The following is a 20,750-nucleotide window of genomic DNA, read 5'->3' on the forward strand; positions in this document are numbered from 1 at the left end:
GGAACAACGTATATAGAGACTCTGGCACACAGGAGTGCTTTGTAAGTATGAGCTGCTATAATTATTTCCCACAAAAATCATCTGGATTAGGCATTAATATCCTTATCTAAATGATGATGTTACTGAGGCTTAAAAAAGTTAAATAAGTGACTTGAGGGCAAATATCTAGTAAATGAGAAATTAAAGATTCAAGCCTAAGTCTGTATGGCTTCAAAGATTCTATTCTTTTAGCTACATTACTCTTCTTCTCATTGCTTTTAAAAACTTGCTTAGGTTACAAATAAATATTATCATATACAAGAGTTGGCATTTAAGATTGATATATCTGTAATTCTGCATAATAGGAAGCTTTGAATTTTTGAAATGTTTTATGTGTAAGTTTTATAATGCTTGTAAGAGTTGTAAAAAAAAGACACAACAAATTGTATAATTTTACATTAATATATGGCACAATGAAATAGGACTTAGGGGTCCTAAGTTTTTGTTTCCTACTCAAGATAACTGTTCCAACTGTGACCAGTTTTATAGCCTATTTTTTTAACATCTTTATTGGAGTATAATTGCTTTACAATGGTGTGTTAGTTTCTGCTGTATAACAAAGTGAATCAGTTATATATATACATACATCCCCACATCTCCTCCCTCTTGCATATTGCCTCCCACCCTCCCTATCCCACCCCTCTAGGTGGACACAGAGCACGGAGCTGATCTCCAGTGCTGCTTCCCACTAGCTATCTATTTTACATTGGTTGTGTATATATGTCCATGCCACTCTCTCACTTCGTCCCAGCTTACCCTTCCCCCTCCCCACGTCCTCAAGTCCATTCTCTTATGTCTGCGTCTTTATTCCTGTCCTGCACCTAAGTCCTTTTTTTTCCCCTGTAGATTCCATATATATGTGTTAGCATACGGTATTTGTTTTTCTCTTTCTGACTTATTCCACTCTGTATGACAGACTCTAGGTCCATCCACCTCACTACAAATAACTCAATTTCATTTCTTCTTATGGCTGAGTAATATTCCACTGTATATATGTGCCACATCTTCTTTATCCCTTCATCTGTCAATAGACACTTAGACACTTCCATGTCCTGGCTGTTGTAAATAGAGTATAGCCTATTTTTAACATGATTCCATCATAGGGTCTTAAAAGTTACAGGTCATGTACATACTACAATGGGGGTTCTAGCCAGACATGAAAGATTGCAAGCAAGTTTTATTTTATTATATTTCTGCTTACCCAGCTTCAGGGAACATTTCATAACAACAAAAAGAAAGCAAGCAAACAAACAAAAAAAAAACAGTAACAGTAAAAACAACTCAAAATATTATTTATTTTTTGGCTACGCCACGCTGGCACCCTTGGCACTGAAAGCATGCAGTCCTAACTACTGGTCCACCAGGGAATTCCCAACCCCAAATTTTTAAAAACACAATTAGGTTGGTTCTCATTCTTTAATAGCGAAAACTTAGTAGGGAATAAAGCAATGAAAAGAAAATTAGAATGAATAGAAAACTAAAATGAGGAAAATACAGCTTGAATAGAAAATGGAAGGATTACAGAAAATATATAAAGGGACTTAGTGCTTTTTATTTTAGTAAAATGCAACCATATGGGAGGGTCTCACATGATTATGATCCAAACCAAAGTCAAACTGAATCCTTTTTTTTTTTTTTTCACCACATCATGTGCCTTGCAGGATCTTAGTTCCCCACCCGGGGGTGGAACCCAGGGCCCTGGCAGTGAAAGTGCACGGTCCTAAACACCGGACCACTAGGGAATTCCCTCTTATATAATTTTAAATTCTAATATGTCATGATAAACTAAACTTCTCATGATATACTTGTCATGCCTTTAGTGGAATAATTTGTTTTCAAGATATAAAGAACTACAATATATGAATTATTACAAAAATACTTAATGAATTTAATGCATTAATTACTCTCAGAGTCTGAAGACTTCATGCTGTGGACTAGCACATCTATCTGTTTAACTTTAAGCCCTCTCTCACCCAAGTGACAGTCCTATATTTCTACTACATATCTCACCTCCTAAAACTCAACCTATCCAAAGCCAAACTAATTTTCTATCAGAACTTCTATCCATCTACAGATGGAAGGCCCTATGAATTATAATTGCCTGTGGGCCATTTGCTCATACCACCAGTTCTTAAACAGGCTAGTGTGATTTCTCCACTCATGGACAATTCTCTCTAGTCCTTTATTTTTTATTTTTTATAACATCTTTATTGGAGTATAATCGCTTTACAATGGTGTGTTAGTTTCTGCTTTATAACAAAGTGATTCAGCTATACATATACATATATCCCCATATCTCCTTCCTCTTGAGTCTCCTTCCCACCCTCCCTATCCCACCCCTCTAGGTGGTCACAAAGCACCGAGCTGATCTCCCTGTGCTATGCGGCTGCTTCCCACTAGCTATCTATTTTACATTTGGTAGTATATATAAGTCCATGCCACTCTCTCACTTCCTCTCAGCTTACCCTTCCCCTTCCTCATGTCCTCAAGTCCATTCTCTATGTCTGTGTCTTTATTTCTGTCCTGCCACTACATTCTTCAGAACCTTTTTTATTTTCTTAGATTCCACATATATGTGTTAGCATACGGTATTTATTTTACTCTTTCTGACTTACTTCACTCTGTATGGCAAACTCTCGGTCCATCCACCTCACTACAAATAACTCAATTACGTTTCCCTTTATGGCTGAGTAACATTCCATTGTATATATGTGGCACATCTTTGTTACCCATTCATCTGTTGATGGAAACTTAGGTTGCTTCCATGTCCTGGCTGTTGTAAGTAGGGCTGCAATGAACATTTTGGTACATGACTTTTTGAATTACAGTTTTCTCAGGGTATATGCCCAGTAGTGGGATTGCTGGGTCATATGGAAATTCTAGTTTCAGATTTTTAAGGAACCTCCATACTGTTCTCCATAGTGGCTGTATCAACTTACATTACCAACAACAGTGCAAGAAGGTTTCCTTTACTCCACACCCTCTCCAGCTTTATTGTTTGTAGATTTTTTGATGATGACCATTCTGACTGGTGTAAGGTGACACCTCATTGTAGTTTTGATTTGCATTTCTCTAATGATTACTGATGTTGAGGATCCTTTCATGTGTTTGCTCACAATCTGTATATATTCTTTAGAAAATTTCTATTTAGGTCTTCTGCCCATTTTTGGATTGGGTTGTTTGTTTTTTAGATATTGAGCTTCATGAGCTGCTTGTAAATTTTGCAGATTAATCCTTTGTCAGTTGCTTCATTTGCAAATATTTTCTCCCATTCTGAGGGTTGTCTTTTGGTCTTGTTTATGGTTTCCTTTGCTGTGCAAAAGTTTGTATGTTTCATTAGGTCCCATTTGTTTGTTTTTGTTCTTATTTCCATTTCTCTAGGAGGTGGGTGAAAAAGGATCTTGCTGTGATTTATGTCATAGAGTGTTCTGCCTATGTTTTCCTCTAAGAGTTTTGTAGTGTCTGGCTTTACATTTAAGTCTTCAATCCATTTTGAGTTTATTTTTGTGTATGGTGTTAGGGAGTGTTGTAATTTCATTCTTATACATGCAGCTGTCCAGTTTTCCCAGCATCACTTAATGAACAGGCTGTCTTTTCTCCACTGTATATTCTTGCCACCTTGATCAAAGATAAGGTGACCATATGTGCATGGGTTGATCTCTGGACTTTCTATCCTGTTCCACTGATCTATATTTCTGCTTTTATGCCAGTACCATACTGCCTTGATTAGTGTAGCTTTGTATTACAGTCTGAAGTCTGAGAGCCTGATTCCTCCAGCTCCATTTTTTTCCTCAAGACTGCTTTGGCTATTCTGGGTCTTTTGTGTTTCCACATTTTGTTCTAGTTCTGTGAAAAATGCCATTGGTAGTTTTATAGGGATTGCATTAAATCTGTAGATTGCTTTGGGTAGTATAGTCATTTTCACAATGTTGATTCTTCCAATCCAAGAACATGGTATATCTCTCCATCTGTTTGTATCATCTTTAATTTCTTTCATCAGTGTCTTATACTTTTCTGCATACAGGTCTTTTGTCTCCTTAGGTAGGTTTATTCCTAGGTATTTTATTCCTTTTGTTGCAATGGTAAGTGGGAATGTTTCCTTAATTTCTCTTTCAGATTTTTCATCATTAGGGTATAGGAATGCAAAACATTTCTGTGCATTAATTTTGTTCCTGCTACTTTATCAAATTCATTGATTAGCTCTGGTAGTTTCCTGGTAGCATCTTTAGGATTCTCTATGTGTAGTATCATGTCATCTGCAAACAGTGACAGCTTTACATCTTTTCTGATTTGGATTCCCTTTATTTCTTTTTCTTCTCTGATTGCTGTGGCTAAAACTTCCAAAGCTATGTTGAATAATAGTGGTGAGAGTGGGCAACCTTGTCTTGTTCCTCATCTTAGAGGAAATGGTTTCAGTTTTTCACCATTGGGAACGAAGTCGGCTGTGGGTTTGTCATATATGGCCTTTATTATGTTGAGGTAGGTTTCTTCTATGCCTACTTTCTGGAGGATTTTTATCATAAATGGCTGTTGAATTTTGTTGAAAGCTTTTTCTGCACCTATTGAGATGATCATATGGTTCTTCTCCTTCAATTTGTTAATATGGTTTATCACACTGATTCATTTGAGTATACTGAAGAATCCCTGCATTCCTGGGATAAACCCCACTTGATCATGGTGTATGATCCTTTTAATATGCGGTTGGATTCTGTGTGGTAGTATTTTGTTGAGGATTTTTGCATCTATGTTCATCAGTTATATTGGCCTGTGGTCTTCTTTCTCTGTGACATCTTTGTCTGGTTTTCATATCACGATGATGGTGGTCTTGCAGAATGAGTTTGGAAGTGTTCCTCCCTCTGCTATATTTTGGAAGAGTTTGAGAATGATAGGTGTTAGCTCACCTGTAAATGTTTGATAGAATTTGTCTGTGAAGCCATCTGGTCCTGGGCTTTTGTTTGTTGGAAGATATTTAAACACAGTCTCAATTTCAGTGCTTGTGTTGGTCTGTTTATATTTTCTATTTCTTCCTGGTTTGGTCTTGGAAGGTTGTGCTTTTCTAAGAATTTGTCCATTTCTTCCAGGTTGTCCACTTTATTGGCATAGAGTTGCTTGTAGTAATCTCTCATGATCCTTTGTATTTCTGCAGTGTCCGTTGTTACTTCTCCTTTTTCATTTCTAATTCTGTTGATTTGAGTCTTCTCCCTTTTTTTCTTGATGAGTTTGCCTAATGGTTTATCAATTTTGTTTATCGTCTCAAACAACCAGCTTTTAGTTTTATTGATCTTTGCTATTGTTTTGCTCATTTCCTTTTCATTTATTTCTGACCTGATCTTTATGATTTCTTTCCTTCTTCTAATTTTGGGGGTTTTTTGTTCTTCTTTCTCTAACTGCTTTTGGTGTAAGGTTAGGTTGTTTATCTGAGATGTTTTTTGTTTCTTGAGGTAGGATTGTATTGCTATAAACTTCCATCTTAGAACTGCTTTTTCTGCATCCCATAGGTTTGGGGTCATCATGTTTTCAGTGTCAGTTGTTTCTAGTTATTTTTTGTTTTCCTCTTTGATTTCTTCAGTGATCTCTTGGTTATTAAGTAGTATATTGTTTAGCCTCCATGTGTTTGTATTTTTTACAGATTTTTTCCTGTAATTGATATCTAGTCTCATAGCACTGTGGTCACAAAAGATACTTGATACAATTTCAATTTTCTTAAATTTACCAAGGCTTGATTTGTGACCCAAGATATGATCTATCCTGGAGACTGTTCCATGAGCACTTGAGAAAAATGTGTATTCTGTTGTTTTGGATGGAATGTCCTATAAATATCAATTAAATCCGTCTTGTTTAATGTATCATTTAAAGCTTGTGTTTCCTTATTTATTTTCATTTTGGATTATCTGTCCACTGGTGAAAAGCGAGATGTTAAAATCCCCTACTATGATTGTGTTACTGTCGTTTTCCCCTTTTATGGCTGTTAGCATTTGCCTTATGTATTCAGGTGTTCCTGTGTTGGGTGCATAAATATTTACAATTGTTATATCTTCTTCTTGGATTGATCCCTTGATCATTATGTAGTGTCCTTCTTTGTCTCCTGTAATAGTCTTTATTTTAAAGTCTATTTTGTCTGATATGAGAATTGCTACTCCAGCTTTCTTTTGATTTCCATTTGCATGGAATATCTTTTTCTATCCCCTCACTTTCAGTCGGTATGTGCCTAGGTCTGAAGTGGGTCTCTTGTAGACAGCATATATACAGGTCTTGTTTTTGTATCCATTCAGCCACTCTGTGTCTTTTGGTGGGAGCATTTAATCCATTTACATTTAAGGTAATTATCAATATGTATGTTCCTATTACCATTTTCTTAATTATTTTGGGTTTGTTATTGTAGGTCTTTTCATTCTCTTGTGTTTCCTGCCTAGAGAATTTCCTTTAGCATTTGTTGTAAAGCTGGTTTTGTGGTGCTGAATTCTCTTAGCTTTTGCTTGTCTGTAAAAGTTTTAATTTCTCCGTCGAATCTCAATTAGATCCTAGCTGGATAGAGTAATCTTGGTTGTAGGTTTTCCCTTTCATCACTTTAAATATGTCCTGCCACCCCCTTCTGGCTTGCAGAGTTTCTGCTGAATGATCAGCTGTTAACCTTATGGGGATTCCCTTGTATGTTACTTGTTGTTTTTCCGTTGTTGCTTTTAATATTTTTTCTTTGTGTTTTAAGTTTTGATAGTTTGATTAATATGTGTTTTGGCTTGTTTCTCCTTGGATTTATCCTGTATGGGTCTCTCTGCACTTTCTGGACTTGATTAACTATTTCCTTTCCCATATTAGGGAAGTTTTCAACCATAATCTCTTCAAATATTTTCTCAGTCCCTTTCTATTTCTCTTCTTCTTCTGGGACCCATATAATTCGAATGTTGGTACATTTAATGTTGTCCCAGAGGTTTCTAAGACTGTGCTCAATTTTTTTTCATTCTTTTTTTCTTTATTCTGCTCTGAGGTAGTTATTTCCACTATTTTATCTTCCAGATTACTTATCCATTCTTCTGCCTCAGTTATTCTGCTATTGATTCCTTCTAGAGAATTTTTAATTTCATTTATTGTAGTGTTCATCACTGTTTGTTTGCTCTTTAGTTCTTCTAGGTCCTTGTTAAACGTTTCTTGTATTTTCTCCATTCTATTTCCAAGATTTTGGATCATCTTTACTGTCATTACTCTGAATTCTGCTTCAGGTAGACTGCCTATTTCCTCTTCATTGTTTGGTCTGGTGGGTTTTTACCTTGCTCCTTCATCTGCTGTGTGTTTCTCTGTCTTCTCATTCTGCTTAACTTACTGTGTTTGTGGTCTCCTTTTCACAGGCTGCAGGTTTACAGTTCCTTTTGTTTTTGCTGTCTGCCTCCAGTGGTTAAGGTTGGTTTAGTGGGTTGTGTAGGCTTCCTGGTGGAGGGGACTAGTGCCTGTGTTCTGATGGATGAGGCTGGATCTTGTCTTTCTGGTGGGCAAGTCCACGTCTGGTGGTGTGTTTTGGGGTGTCTGTGACTTTATTATGATTTTAGACAGCCTCTCTGCTAATGGGTGGGCTTGTGTTCCTGTCTTGCTAGTTGTCTGCCATGGGGTGTCCAGCACTGTAGCTTGCTGGTCATTGAGTGGAGCTGGGTCTTAGCGTTGAGATGGAGATCTCTGGGAGAGGTTTCACCATTTGATATTACATGGAGACGAGAGGTCTCTGGTAGACCAATGTCCTGAACTTGGCTCTCTCACCTCAGAGGCACAGGCCTAACACCTGGCCAGAACATCAAGACCCTGTCAGCCACACGGCTCAGAAGAAAAGGGAGAAAGGAAGCAAGGGAGGGGGGGGAGGGAAGGAGGGAGGGAGAAAATGAAATAAAGTTATTAAACTAAAAAAATTTTTTAAAGTATTAAAAATAGAAAAATTAAAAAAAAGAAAGAAGGAAGAGAGCAACCAAACCAAAAAACAAATCCACCAATGATAACAAGCACTAAAAAGTATACTTAAAAAACCAAGAAAACAGTCAGAACCCTAAGACAAATGGTAAAAGCAAAGCTATACAGACAAAATCACACAAAGAAGCATACACATACACACTCACAAAAAGAGAAAAAGGAAAAAAAATATATATCTATATATATATAAAAATGGAAGAGAGCAACCAAATCAATAAACAAATCTAACCATGATAATAAACTCTAAATACTAAACTAAGATAAACATAAAACCAGGAACCAATTATATGCAGAAAGCAAACCCCAAGTCTACAGTTGCTCCCAAAGTCCATCATCTCAATTTTGTGATGATTCATTTTCTATTCAGGTATTCCACAGTTGCAGGGTACATCAAGTTGACTGTGGAGATCTAATCTGCTGCTCCTGAGGCTGTTGGGAGAGATCTCCCTTTCTCTTCTTTGTTTGCACAGCTCCTGGGGTTCAGCATTGGATTTGGCCCCACCTCTGCTTGTAGGTCATCTGAGGGCATCAGTTCCTGCCCAGACAGGACAGGGTTAAAGGAGCAGCTAATTAGGGGGCTCTGGTTCACTCCGGTAGGGGGGAGGGAGGGGTATGGAAAGCGGGGCAAGCCTGCAGCGGCAGAAGCCAGCATGACATTGCAACAGCCTGAGGTTCTCCCGGCGCCGTGTGTTCTCCCAGTGAAGTTGTCCCTGGATCACAGGACCCTGGCAGTGGCGGGCTGCACAGGTTACCAAGAGGGGAGGTGTGGATAGTGACGTGTGCTTGCACAAAGGCTTCTTGGTGGCTACAGCAGCAGCCCTAGCATTTCATGCCCATCTCTGGTGTCCGCGCTGATAGCCGCAGCTCGTGCCCGTCTCTGGAACTCGTTTAGGCGGTGCTCTGAATCCCCTCTTGTCGCACACCCCGAAATAATGGTCTCCTGCCTCTTAGGCTGTTCCCGCCTTTTTCCCGGACTCCCTCCTGGCTAGCTGTGGCACACTAGCCCCCCTTCAGGCTGTGTTCACACAACCAACCCCAGTACTCTTCGTGGGATCTGACCTCCGACGCCCAAGCCTCAGCACCCAGCCCCCACCCGCCCTGGAGGGTGAGCAGACAAGCCTCTCAGGCTGGTGAGTGCTGGTCAGCACCGATCCTTTGTGCGGGAATCTCTCCGCTTTGCCCTCTGCACCCGTTGCTGCACTCTTCTCCACTGCTCCAAAGTTCCCCCCCTCCACCACCCACAGTCTCTGCCCGCAAAGGGCCTTCCTAGTGTGTGGAAACATTTCCTCCTTCATAGCTCCCTCCCAGAGGTGCAGGTTCCATCCTTATTCTTTTGTCTCTGTTTTTTTCTTTTTTCTTTTGCCCTACCCAGGTACGTGGGGAGTTTCTTGCCTTTTGGGAGGTCTGAGGTCTTCTGCCAGCGTTCAGTAGGTGTTCTCTAGGAGTTGTTCCACATGAAGATGTATTTCTGATGTATTTGTGGGGAGGAAGGTGATTTCCACATCTTACTCCTCCACCATCTTGAAGGTCTCCTCCCTCTCTACTCCTTTAGATCCCTTTCTTAGATCCCAGGTATTTTTTTCAAATCAAATCTGAGAAAGGATCGTACTTCCAAATAACATTCAATGAATACTGAATGGAAGATGACCTTGGAGAAGACATAGGGTAATGGTGTGAAAGCTGGATTGTTAAGGGTGAGGCAGTAAATGGAGAAAATGAGAAGTGATATTTCTTAAACTGATTGAAAGCTGGCATTAAGTATAGCTGTTTCTTTTACGATTTTAGCAAGGATAAAGAGGAAGCACACACAACTTAAAGGTTGGCAGGACTAAGAGAAGAAAATATTTAGAGATTTGAGAATGCTTGTGGGCAAAAAAGGAAGAAACCAGTAAAGACAGAAATCTGAAGATATAGGTTGCCTGCAACCTCGTACCTTCAACTTCATCCTTCATATGGTTAAAGTGGTGTGCCTAATTTGCATATCTGATTACATCACTTCCAGCTTAAAACCCTTCAGAATCTCCCCATCACCTACAAGATAAAGTCAAAGATCCTTAGCAATACATAGGAAAATCTGTCTGATCTAGTGAGCTATTCCTGTCTTGCTCTCAACGTCATATGCAGTGATTCTCAAGTGTGAGAAAACCAGTACCACGCCAATTATATGAGAACATACACCTAAAAGCTTGTTGCAAATAGGTAGCTATAAGCTCTGGCCCTGGAAATTCTGATTCAGTATCCTGGGTAGGGCCAGGAATCCGTATTTTTACAAAGTACCTGAAGGGATTCTGATGAGCAGCCAAGTTTGGTTAATATAGCATGGTAATTATAAAGGACATCAGACTTTGCATCCAGAAAGACCCCAAAACAAAGCCTTGCTCTACTCTTTATTGGCTAAATGCCCTTGGGTAACTTATTTAGTGTCCCTAAGGACAGAAGATATTTTTCTTTTCTAAAATGGAAGTAGGGACTTCCTGGTGGCGCACTGATTAAGAAGCTGCCTGCCAATGCAGGGGACACGGGTTTGAGCCCTGGTCTGGAAAGATCCCACATGCTGTGGAGTAACTAAGCCTGGGCGCCACAACTACTTAAGCTAGTGTGCCTAGAGCCCGTGCTCTGCAACAAGAGAAGCCAGTGCAGTAAGAAGCCTGCGCACTGCAACAAAGAGTAGCTCCCTCCTGCTGCAACTAGAGGAAGCCCACATGCAGCAACAAAGACCCAATGCAGCCATAAATAAATAAATAAATTTTATTTTAAAAATAAATAAATAAAATAGAAGTAATACTCTATCCACAGAATACTGTAAATACTTAGAATATGTATGTAAGCATATGCTAAGTATGCATGTAATAGATGTTAACTGTTAATAATTCTGTTTAACACCTAAGTGCTCAAACCATCCACTTACTCCCCATTTACTACCTTTGTTCATACTCCTCTCTCTGCCTGGTACTCTCCCCTCATTTTCTTTTCTGCTGACTTCTAAACCTTTAATATGCTGCTCCTGCAATCTCCTCCACCAAGCCTCTATGACACACCCCAAATCTTCCTTCCTTCATTCTCTATGTTGAGCCAAGAACACATCCTCAGTGATTCCACGGCACCCTGTACTTACTCCCTTCTCTTCATTCATTGAGTCCTACTATGTACTAGATGCTGAAGACAGTGTAGAACAAACAAACATGCTCATAGTCTAATGGAAAATTAGTAGTAAACAAACTACACAAATAATTGTGATTGAATCATTGTACTGCAATCAGTTGTTTGTGCCTGTCTTTCCCCCACTAAATACTGTCCTTCAAAGCTATATCAAATTCATCTTTATATCTTTTTTTTTTTTTTTTTTTTTGCAGTACGCGGGCCTCTCACTGTTGTGGCCTCTCCCGCTGCGGAGCACAGGCTCCAGATGCACAGGCTCAGCAGCCATGGCTCACAGGCCCAGCCGCTCCGCAGCATGTGGGATCCTCCCAGACCAGGGCACGAACCCATGTCCACTGCATCGGCAGGTGGACTCTCAACCACTGCACCACCAGGAAAGCCCCATCTTTATATCTTCTGGCACTCAACGATGTCTGGCATAAAAGAGGTATTAATAAATAATCTTAACTAAAGGGGAGGAAGGCTTAATTAATGAAGGTCCTGGAGTACCTCATTCATGATGAGATCATGAATACAAATGAGAAAATTAGCCTTGAACAAGAGTAGGAACAGCTCTTCTATTAGGATAACTAAAGGAAGGTGGGAAAGGAGAGTGCTGATGAAAGTGTGTTTATAGGTAGAGGCAACAAGTTAAGAGAGTTCAGGTCTGATGGCTACCATTTTTTAAATACAAGCAAGATCAACTACAGAGAATAAAGAGGCTGAAGTTGGATCAGATGGCTTAAAGGCAGACTTCCCCAATCCCCAAGCCAGTATTAGGCTAAATTAGACGTTGTGGATGCTGCCATCTCCTCCTTCCCCTTCCCCTTTCTCCATCTTTTTTTCTCCTCTTCTTCCTCTCCTTTTCCTCTTCTTCATTTTTTTTCACACCCAGAATCCAAAAATTCTTCCTGCTTGGAGAGAATCCCTCTGTATATAGTAGTATTAGCAGAATACAATATTCTCTCTCTCACTAAGTAAGTCAAAAAGGATAGATCTTCCCTCTCCTAGTCTTCTGGTGACAAAGGAACAGGCACGTGATCTAGGCTCAGTCAATCAGATGTTCTTGTGCAGGATTTTTGAATCTTAGGAAGTAATACAAAAATGTAGAGATAATTTTTAAATTATTTATGGGAATGGCAGAAGCAATAACAGCAAGAATTTAGTACCAGTGATCCGGGGCAGTGGCACATTAACCAGATTGTCCTTACAGCATGACTTTAGCTGTGGTATAGGCTCCTTGGTCCTTGCCCTTTTGTCCAAGCTGGTTTCCCAGCTTTCCTGTTGATTTTGTGAACGCTTTACTATCTTCTAATAAATTCCTTTTCTACTTACATTAGCCAGAATCAGTTTTGTTTGCTTAATAAACTGAGAGGAGGGAAGGGGAGAGAAGAATCAAGAAAACTAGAGGTCTTGATAAGATCCAACAGCAGGTATTTTATATGTAAGGAAGCAGACCACCACTGGAAATCTAGGAGATTGTAGCTGGCCAATATAATGAAACAGTAAAGATTTCAAAGTGTCTCACAGGGTTTAGCCATGAAAATAGGATGTTGAAAAGGGGTAGAAGGTCACTGAAGTTGAAAATAACAAGAAATTATGAAACTAGTGCATTAGATGAATGAACCTTGTCACTGAAGTTATCCAGAATGACAGTAGAATTTGGAATGGAGAGAAAACTGATCAAGAGTGCCAAAGGCTTTGATCAACAAAGAGTAAACTAGAGGGAAATTGATAAATGACAGTGACAAAGAGAGAAGCTGAATAAGGTGGAACAAATTTCAAAGGAAGAAGAATTTTTATACAACAACAAATGAGAATAATTGGAACTGGAAGTGGGCTGATTCAACTTACTACTTGAAGACAAAAAGGCAGAGGGGAATGAATAGCCCTTACTCAAGATGGCCCCAAAAGAAGTGGTATTCCAGAAGGAAAAAAAAAAAAAAAAAAAGCCAGGGTTAATTTAAGTAAGAGATGTGAAAGATGTTTATTTACTTTAGAATAAGTCTGAGGCTCCAAAAAAACCTGCTGTATAGCATAGGGAGCTCAGTTTGGTGCTCTCTGATGACCTAGATGGGTGGGATGGAGCGGGGTGAGAGGGAGGTCCAAAAGGAAGGGAATGTATTTATCCATATAGCTGATTCACTTCACTTTACAGCAGAAACTGATACAACACTGTGGAACAACTATACTCCAATAAAAAATAATAATAAATAAAACTAAAAAGGCAGAAAAGAATAAGTCTGAGGCTTCAAAGGACTCCATGGAACGTGGTGAGAAGAAGTCAGAAGGATAAGGTCAGAGGTATATAGAGAAGGGAATACAAAAAAGGATAATTGATCAGAGATGTCCACATATGAAACGAAAGTCAAATACCAACTGCTGAACATAAGTATACTGAAGAAAATTCATATTTAAATACAAAGACAATAATCCTATGGGCTATTTATCTACTCTTTTATCTAAGGCCTAGGCTCCCAAGTTTTTTTTTCCCAAACTTAGGTTTAAAATCTATGTTCTCTATTGAATTCTTGAACAACTTACTTGATCTCTATAAGCTTTAATAGGGGGTAGCAGTTCCTTTCAGGACTGTAAATACCAAATGAACATGTGGCTATCTAACACAGTGCTTAGAACCTGTAGGCATTAATAAACACTCACTACACTATGAACTTCTTAAAGGCAGGAACACGGTAAACATCCTCCAGATGGCTCCCATTGATTCCTGCCTCTTGATTTTCACTCATATGTATAGTCCCTTTTCACATTATACCAGCGTTGACTGTGTAACCAATAGAACATGGCAGAAATAACAGTATGTCACTTCCATTATTAGGTTTTTATCGTAGTCTCTCTCTCCCTTCCTCTCTCTCTCTCTCTCTTTTTTCTCTCTCTTTCTCTCCCACTCTCCCTCTCCCTCTCTCCCTCCCTCCCACTCTCCCCTCCACCCCTGAAGATAAGAAATGGCTTCTGGGCAAAGATCAAATTTGGAGCTCTGCCAGGAAAACAGAGTCTAAACATAAAACAAACTATGTGGCTGTAAAATTCTTCGTTAAGACCTCAGAATGATCAAATATTTGACCTCAGGGCACCATTCGAACTAGCAAAACAACCTCTAAAGAGTCTGAGGGTGTCACAGACCCTTTCAACCAAACAATAGTGTTTCGAAAGAAGCTTAATGTCTCTCAGCTCTCTCAGCAGAAGCTCAAGGTAAAAAATGGCTTATCTCTGGGCTTCCCTGGTGGCGAAGTGGTTAAGAATCTGCCTGCCAATGCAGGGGACATGGGTTCGATCCCTGGTCTGGGAAGATCCCACATGCCGCAGAGCAACTAAGTCCGTGTGCCACAACTACTGAGCCTGCGCTCTAGAGTCCACGAGCCACAACTACTGAAGCCCGCATGCCACAACTACTGAAGCCCATGCACCTAGAGCCCATGCTCCGCAACAAGAGAAGCCACAGCAATGAGAAGCACGTGCACCGCAACAAAGAGTAGCCCCTGCTCACCACAACTAGAGAAAGCCCGTGCGCAGCAACAAAGACCCAACACAGCCATAAATAAATAAATAAATAAATTTTTAATGGCTTATCTCAAATTTGTGTATGTGGCTTTTATCTAATGGACAATAAGATTCACAGGCGGCCCATGAATATTTTAAGAGAATTATATTTGCAGAAACACCTCCATCTTGGAATGAAAGGGGATAAAGACAGTACAAAATGAAAAAAGTCTTTAACTCCCCAAAATTCTATTGACAGAAAACATGTTTAGAAAACTGACTAGCTGAAAACATTTACCATCTCTCATAAAATTAAGGATGACAAGAGAATATAACCAAGAGCCCAGAGGGCTGAGCTAAAAGCCACCTAGAATCATTTCTGGTCAATGGGGCCAGGTCCTAATCAAGAACCTTCCAAAATTTGCCCTGCTGGATTTTATGGACCAGTAACTCCTGTGTGCCTCCTATTTTCACCTTTTTTAAAGAGAAGTGTCTATGGAGGTTGTCCTTTACCCATTCCACCATTTCATGTCAGGTGGTAAGCATCAAATAACTTGTTTCTTTAGTTCATAAGTCTACGGATGGACAGAAATTATACTTGAAGAGCTGTACTGTAGAACCTCATCCACACCTGGGCTTGATTTAGATATGACATTTTGGACTTTTACCTAATGCTGTAATGGGATGAGGCTTTGGTGGGTCTTGGAAGAGGGTACAAATATTCTATATGTGGGAAGAATGTGAATCATTGGGGACCAGAGGGAAGACTATGGTAGTTTCCAAGATGGTTCCCAATTATCCCCACCTTTTGGCAGTCACACCATTGTGTAGCTGTCTCCACCATTATTCCAGTGATGTCACCAATAGTATATGGCAAAAATAATGGTACGTCATTTCAGAGGTTAGGTTATACAAGCTATTGTGGCTTCTGTCTTGACCTGTCTTTCTATCTGTCTCCTGGATGACTCACTCTGAGGGATGACAGATGCCAGGTTATAAGGACACTCAGATGGCCTAAGAAGACTCCCATGCATCAAGAAACTGAGGCCTCTGGCCAACAACCAGTAAGGAACTGAGGCCTCCTGCCAAAAGCCATGTAAGTGAGCCTCAGATCTGTGAGACACTCTGAGCCAGAACCCCCCAGTAAAGCTACATCTGGAAATTGTGTGAGTTGTTTTAAGCTGGTAGTTTGGGGAAGTAATTGGTTGCACAGCAATAATTAACTAATACTGGGACTATGTTGAATTCATTCCTTTATTTCTGTAATCCTAGTTGCTTCACAAATTTTGCTAAATCTGATTAGTTTTATTTTCCCTTCCCTCTCACATCTGGGTTTGTCATTATCTAAATTTTATAAAGAATTTAAGGTTTGAAAATTTATTTTGGAAGTAGTGTTAAAAAACTTTTACTCACTAAACATATACTAAAATGTGCTCCCCTGCTGCTGTGGTCTGCATTTTAAGGAAAATATGGTCCAACTTAGCTTTAAAATGAGCTGGATAGGTTTCTATCTTTTCATAGTTTGCTATTTTATTGTAAACAGCTTTTACAAATTTTAAGGAAAGGTTTTCCTTGATGAAAAACTTTTCAAGCCTAAAAACAGTGTGCAATCACAGGCATATCTATAAAAAGATGTCTATCAACTGCACTTTATGGTTTAGAAGAAAGCTTATTGCAGTTTTCAGTTCCCATCAGCTATTCCTATCTCTGCTTTTTGGTGTGGTTTAAAACACACAGTCACAAAATGTAAAACGCCTTCTATAAAATTCAACTGATTTTTTTCTTGAATTAATTGGTCAATTTTAACAGCTTTCTTTACTTTCTGTACTATGAAAACCAGTGACCAAAAAAACAGTTTCCTTACGGATACTCATTTCCTGATTTTAAATAAATGTCAAGATGTTTATTTACATGATTTTCTAAAAATTTGGAGCATTAATATAAAAGTTTAAAATAGCAGGTAACAGCACAAGCCCTGCCTATTAGTAACTATATATTTAGGCCCTGCCTCCTACTAGCCTATTTCTTTTTTTTCAGTACGTGGGCCTCTCACTGTTGTGGCCTCTCCCGTTGCAGAACACAGGCTCCAGACGCGCAGGCTCAGTGGCCATGGCTCACGGGCCCAGCCGCTCCGTGGCATGTGGGATCTTCCCGGACTGGGGCACGAACCCATGTCCCCTGCATCGGCAGGCAGACTCTCAACCACTGCACCACCAGGGAAGCCCCCTAGCCTATTTCTTTATCTATGAAGTGAGAAAAATACCTCATAGAGTGGTTATGAAGATTAAGTATAATAATGTATATAAAGAGATAAGTATTGAAGTTGGCTCATAGTAAATAAGCTCTCAATAATGTACCCAGAATAATAATCAGGAAGACTAATACCAAACAGAAAAATGTCCACTAAATTTATTTTATTAACTAAACAAGAAAAATATAGCCCAAAATGGGCAAAAATGGGCATTTTCATCTCTCTCTCTCTTCCTCTCTCTCTTTCTACATATACATATGTACATATATATGAAAAGATGCTCAATACCATCTGTCATCAGAGAGTTAAAAATTATAACAATGACAGTACTGCCATTTTAACAGTATTAATTCTTCCAATCCAAGAGCATGGGATATCTTTCCATTTCTTTGAATGCTCTTTTAATTTCTTTATTAATGTTTTATAGATCTCAGCATATAAGTCTTTCACCTTCTGGGTCAGGTTAATTCCTAGTTTATTTTTTTTCTTTTTTTCTTTTTTTTGGTGCAATTTTAAAAGATATTGTTGTTTTACATTCTTTTTCTAATACTTCATTGTTAGTGTAAAGGAATGCAACAGATTTCTGAATGTTAATCTTGTATGCTGCTACTTTGCTGAATTCATTCATTAGATCTAGTAGTTTTTGTGTAGAGTCCTTAGGGAACATAAGTTGGAACAGCCACTGTGGAAACCCATACGGAGGTTCCTCAGAAAACTAAAATAGAATTACCATATGATCCAGCAATCCCACTCCTGGGAATATACCCAGACAAAACTATAATTCAAAAGGATACATGCACTCCTATGTTCATAGCAGCACTGTTCTCAACAGCCAAAGCGTGGAAACAATCTAAATGTCCACTGAAAGATGACTGGATAAAAAAGATGTGGTACATATATACAATGGAATACTACTCAGCCATAAAAAAGAATGAAATAATGCCACTAGCAATAACATGGATACAACTAGAGATTATCATGCTAAGTGAAGTAAGTCAGAAAGAGAAAGACAAATGTCACGTTATCACTTATATGTAGAATCTAAAATATGGCACAAATGAACTTATCTACAAAACAGAAACAGACTCATAGACATAGAGAACAGACTTGTAGTTGCCAAAGGGGAGGGGGGAAGGGAGGGGGTGGACTGGGAGCTTGGGGTTGGTAGATGCAAACTATTACATTTAGAATGGATAAACAACAAGGTCCTAATGTAGAGCACAAAGAACTATATTCAATATCCTGTGATAAGGCATAAATGGAAAATATTTAAAAAAGAATGTCTCTATGTGTATAACTGAGTCACTTTGCTGTACAGCGGAGATTGGCACAACATTTTATTTTATTGAAGTAAATCAATTCTACTTCAATAAAAATAAATAAATAAATAATAGCAAAAAAATTAAAAATTAAAACAATGAGAATCTGCTTCAAGATGGCGGAGGACTAAGATGTGGAGATCACCTTCCTCCCGACAAATACATCAGAAATACATCTACATGTGGAACAACTCCTACAGAACACCTACTGAGAGCTGGCAGAAGACCTTAGACTTCCCAAAAGGCAAGAAAATACCCATGTACCAGGGTAGGGCAAAAGAAAAAAGAAAAAACAGAGACAAAAGAATAGGGACAGGACCTGCACCTCTGGGAGGGAATCCTGTGTGCAAGCACAGGTCACCACCCACAATCCCCGGGAGCCTGCGCAGCACACCACTGCCAGGGTCACGTGATCCAAGGACAACTTCCCTGGGAGAACACACAGTGCACCTCAGGCTGTTGCAATGTCATGCTGGCCTCTGTTGCCACAGGATTGCCCTGCATTCCAATTATGACTATGTTACCCCTCCCTCTCCTCAGCCTGAGTGAGCAAGACGGTCCTAATCAGATGCTGCTTTAACCCTCTCCTGTCTGGGCGGGGAACAGACACCTCAGGGTGGCCTATACACAGAGGCAGGGCCAAAACCAAAGTTGAACCCTAGGAGCTGTGCAAACAAAGAAGAGAAAGGGAGATTTCTCCCAGCAGCCTCAGGAGCAGTGGATTAAATCCCTACAATCAACATGATAAACCCTGCATCTGTGGAATACCTGAATAGACAATGAGTATTCCCAAAATTGAGACAGTGTACTTTGGGAGCAACTGTAGACTTCGGGTTTGCTTTCTGTGTCTGATTTGGTTTTGGTTTTATGTTTATCTTAGTTTACTTTTTAGTGCTTGTTATCACTGCTGGATTTGTTTATTGGTTTGGTGGCTCTATTCCTTTTTAATTTTCTTTTCCTTTTTTCTCTTTTTCTCAGTGTGTATGTGTATGTTTCTTTCTGTGATTTTGTCTGTCTAGGTTTGCTTTTACCATTTGTCCTAGGGTTCTGTCTGTTCGCTTTTTGTTTTTTTCCTTCCTTTTCTTCCGATCTATTGGTCCTCTGGCTGAGTGTTGGGCCTGAGCCTCCAAGGTGGGAGAGCTGACTTGAGGACATTGGACCACCAGAGACCTCCCAGACCCACGTAATATCAATCAGTGAGAGCTCTTCCAGAGATTTCCATATCAACACTAAGACCCAGCTCCACCCAATGCCCATCAAGCTCCAGTGCTGGATGCCCTATGCCAAACAACTAGCAAGACAGCAAACCAGCCCCACCCAATAGCACAGAGGCTGCCTAAAGTTATACTAAGTTCATAGACACCCCAAAACACACTACCATACACGGCCCTGCCCACCAGAAGGACAAGATCCAGCCCCACGCACCACAGCACAGGCACCAGTCCTCTCCACCAGGAAGCCTACACAAATCACTGAACCAACCTCACCCACTGCGGGCAGACACCAAAAATAATGGGAACTGAAAACCTGCAGCCTGTGAAAAGGAGACCCCAAACACATTAACTTAAGCAAAATGAGAAGACAGAGAAATATGCAGCAGATGACGGGGCAAGGTGAAAACCCAGCAGACCAAACAAATGAAGAGAAAATAGGCAGTCTACCTAAAAAAGAATTCAGAGTAATGATAGTAAAGATGATCCAAAATCTCAGAAACAGGATGAAGAAAATACAAGAAACGTTTAAAAAGAACCTAGAAGAACTAAAGAGCAAACAAACAATGATGAACAGCACAATAAATGAAATTTAAAATACTCTCAAAGGAATCAATAGCAGAATAACTGAGGCAGAAGAATGGATAAGTGACTGGAAGATAAAATACTGGAAATAGCTACCACAGAGCAGTATAAAGAAAAAAGAATGAGAAGTATTGAGGACAGTCTCAGAGACCTCTGGGACAACATTAAACACAACAACATTCGAATTATAGAGATCCCAGAAGAAGAGAAAAAGAAAGGGTCTGAGAAAATATTTTAAGAAATTACAGTTGAAAACTTCCCTAGTATTGGAAAGGAAATAGTCAAATCCAGGAAGCACAGAGAGTTCCATACAGGATAAATCCAAGGAGAAACATGCCAAGACACATATTAACAGCAAGGGAAAAGCAACAAATAATATACAAAAAAATCTCCATAAGGTTAACAGCTGATCTTTCAGCAGAAACTCTGCAAGCCAGAAGGGAGTGGCAAGACATATTTATAGTGATGAAAGGCAACAACCAAGATTACTCTACCCAGCAGGGGTCTCATTCAGATTCGAAGGAGAAAATAAAACCTTTACAGACAAGCAAAGTTAAGAGAATTCAGCACCACCAAACCACCTTTACAACAAATGCTAAAGGAACTTCTCTAGGCAGGAAACACAAGAAAAGGAAAAGATCTACAATAACAAACCCAAAACAATTAAGAATATGCTACTAGGACCATACATATCGATAATTACCTTAAATGTAAATGGATTAAATGTTCCAACCAAAAGACACAGACTGGCTGAATGGA

The 20,750-nt window shown here is 39.5% G+C and overlaps 1 protein-coding gene across 1 annotated transcript in view; it reads right to left on the minus strand.

The window, feature by feature from the left end:
* Positions 1-20,750, minus strand: part of DRC8 (dynein regulatory complex subunit 8) — a gene marked incomplete at its 5' end in the record, with an annotated part of 134,264 nt that overhangs the window by 72,136 nt on the left and 41,378 nt on the right. The window lies entirely within an intron of this gene.

The sequence above is a fragment of the Mesoplodon mirus genome (genome assembly GCF_964341445.2).
Source record: "Mesoplodon mirus genome assembly, chromosome: 3".
Taxonomy (NCBI): Eukaryota; Metazoa; Chordata; class Mammalia; order Artiodactyla; family Ziphiidae; genus Mesoplodon; species Mesoplodon mirus.